The sequence below is a fragment of the Pan paniscus genome, chromosome 10 (assembly GCF_029289425.2).
Source record: "Pan paniscus chromosome 10, NHGRI_mPanPan1-v2.0_pri, whole genome shotgun sequence".
NCBI lineage: Eukaryota > Metazoa > Chordata > Mammalia > Primates > Hominidae > Pan > Pan paniscus.
In genome coordinates, this window is record NC_073259.2 from 64,962,120 (window position 1) to 64,965,341 (window position 3,222).

The 3,222-nt window shown below is 45.5% G+C and overlaps 1 non-coding gene across 1 annotated transcript; it reads left to right on the plus strand.

Annotated features, from left to right (window-relative positions):
• Positions 1-209: 209 nt before the first annotated feature.
• On the plus strand, positions 210-315 carry LOC112436760 (U6 spliceosomal RNA). The gene has a single exon (XR_003025460.1). It is a non-coding gene; the product is annotated as a U6 spliceosomal RNA (small nuclear RNA).
• Positions 316-3,222: the final 2,907 nt, after the last annotated feature.

Sequence of the window (3,222 nt, forward strand, 5' to 3'; positions counted from 1 at the left end):
AGCTCCGCCTCCCGGGTTCACGTCATTCTCCTGCCTCAGCCTCCTGAGTAGCTGGGACTACAGGTGCCCGCCACAGCGCCCGGCTTATTTTTTGTATTTTTAATAGAGACGGGGTTTCACCGTGTTAGCCAAGATGGTCTCGATCTCCTGACCTTGTGATCTGCCTGCCTTGGCCTCCCAAAGTGCTGGGATTACAGGTGTGAGCCACCGCGCCCGGCCTAGCATATATATAAAAATTGGATGTTACAAAGAAGATGAGCATGCCTCCTGTGAAAGGATGACATGCTGACATGGAAATTCGTGCTCCATATTTTTTCTTAACTGGTAAATTACTCTTTAATAGTGAATCACCCAACACTGTGGGGTTTTTTTGTTTTTTTGTTTTTTTGTTTTGAGACAGAGCCTCACTGTGTCTCAGGCTGGAGTGCAGTGGCATGATCTTGGCTCACTACAACCTCCACCTCCTGGGTTCAAGCGATTCTTCTGCCTCAGCCACCTGAGTAGCTGGGATTACAGGCCGTCCCATGCCACCACACGCAACTAATTTTTGTATTTTTAGTAGAGATGTGGCTTTGTCATGTTGCCCAGGCTAGTCTGGAACTCCTGGCCTCAAGTGAGGCCCACCTCAGTCTCCCAAAGTGCTGGGACTACAGGCATAAGCCACCGCTCTGGGCCTGTATTTCTAATATATATATACAAGATCATTTATGTAGTTTACTGCCAAAAATGGAAGAAACCTCATCATGAAGAGACATTTAGAAAACCTAAATTGATGAACATTCTAAAAATCTATTTGTCTGTGAAGACTAAGCTCTGATTTTTTTTTTTTTCATCTTGCCTAAATTCCTATCTTAAGGGTCTGGAGAGTCATGGCCTACAAACTATAAATTCTCATCAGATGGGTTTGATTTAACCCTATATATCGTGACTTACTTTCCAATCTGACTCTGGCATAACATTATGTGACAAAGAAGAAAGTCAAAATATTTTACCCCAAAACATGTTTCTTTGCCATATTTTGAAACGGCCCTGCACAGCTGTCCTTTGGAGGGGAAGATTCACATCTGTAAAGAATCTCTATTAACATAGCTAGATCTTTTTCTTCCAGGCCCTCCGAACCCTGAAAAGATCATCATATATACGTGCTGCCGAAGCGAGCACTCCTGAAGAGATTAACTAAGAGTCTAGCACCTTTTAAGGTCTGAATAGGAAACATCTGTCATCTATTCTCTCTAAGGGCAGCCACTGTAAGAGTTTAAAAGAAACTTGCTCGCCACAATCTTTTTTTTTTTTTTTTTTGAGATGGAGTCTCACTCTGTTGCCCAGGCTGGAGTAGAGTGGCACCATCTTGTCTCACTGCAACCTCCACCTCCCAGGTTCAAGTGATCCTCCTGCCTCAGGCCCCCTAGTAGCTAGGATTACAGGCACGCATCACCATGCCTGGCTAATTTTTTTTTTTTTGAGATGGAGTTTCATGCTGTTGCCCAGGCTGGAGTGCAATGGCGCCATCTTGACTCACTGCAACCTCCATCTCCTGGGTTCAAGCCATTCTCCTGCCTCAACTTCCCGAGTAGCTGGGATTACAGGCGCCTGCCACCACGCCCAGCTAATTTTTGTATTTTTAGTAGAGAAGGGGTTTCACCATGCTGGCCAGGCTGGTCTCGAACTCCCGACCTCAGGCTATCCGCCTGCCTCGGCCTCCCAAAGTGCTGGGATTATAGATGTGAGCCAATGCGACTGGCCTAAGTGCTGGGATTACGGGAGTAAGCCGCTGTGCCTGGCCTAAGTGCTGGGGTACAGGCGTGAGCCACCAGGCCAGCGAAGTCTCCACAATCTTTTTTTTCTTTTTTTTTTGAGGCAGAGTCTCCCTCTGTCACCAGGCTGGATTGCAGTGGCGATCTCGGCTCACTGCAACCTCTGCCTCCCAGGTTCAAGCAATTCTCCTGCCTCAGCCTCCTGAGTAGCTGGGACTACAGGAACGCACCACCAACCCCAGCTAATTTTTGCATTTTTGGTAGAGACAGGGTTTCTCCATGTTGGCCAGGATGGTCTCCATCTCTTGACCTCGTGATCTGCCCACCTCTGCCTCCCAAAGTGCTGGGATTATAGGCGTGAACGACCGTGCCCGGCCCCCACAATCTTTTATCTTAACCTGAGCATTTCCTTTCTATGGATCCCAGGTCTTTAGACAAACTCATCCAATTGTCAACCAGAAAATGTTTAAATTTACCTATAGCCTGGAAGGCCCCCCGACCGACGCCCTCCCCCCCCCCCGCCCCCGCCGCCCCCTCCCCCGCCGCCCCTCCACTGCCTTATCTGCTTTGAGTTGTCCCACCTTTCTGGACCAAACCAATGCACTTCTTAAATGTATTTGATTGATGTCTCATGCCCTCCCTAAAATGTATAAAACCAAGCTGCACCCAACCACCTTGGGCACATGTTCTCAGGATCTCCTGAGGGCTGTGTCACAGACCATGGTCACTCATATTTGGCTCAGAATAAATTTCTTTAAATATTTTATAGAGTTTGACTCTTTTTGTCAACATTGTGCACTTCAAAAATGTTCATGTCATAGAAAATAAAGTTTGAGGAACTGTTCTAGATTAAAGGAGCCCAAATAGACACGAGAACTAAATGAAATGTGTGAAGGGAGAAGGATTGTTACAGAAGGCATTATTGGGACAATTGGCAAAATTTGAATATGGACTATATATTGATAATCATAGTGTATCAATGTTAAATGTCCTGAATTTGGTGATTGTACAGTAAGAGAATATCTTTCTTCAAGGATAGACACTAAATTATTTAGGCATGTTGGGTTGTGATATCTATAACTTAATTTCAAATGGAGAGAAAGAGAAAAAAACAAATGTGGCAAAATGTTTACTAACAATTAGTGATCTAGGTGAAGGGCGTTTCAGTTCATTGCACTACTATTCTTGCAACTTTTCTCTAGTTTATATTGTTTTCAAAATAAAAGGTTTTGTGAAAGAAGGAAAAACATTCCCAACAAGAAAAGCCTAGATCTGATGCTGTGGCTCACATCTGTAATTCCAGCAATTTGAGAGGCCGAGGCAGGCAGAACACTTGAGGCCAGGAGTTCCAGACAAGCCTGGCCAACATGGTGAAACCCGGTCTTAACTAAAATACAAAAATTAGGCTGGGCGCAGTGGCTTACCCCTGTAATCCCAGCACTTTGGGAGGCCGAGGCGGGTGGCTCAC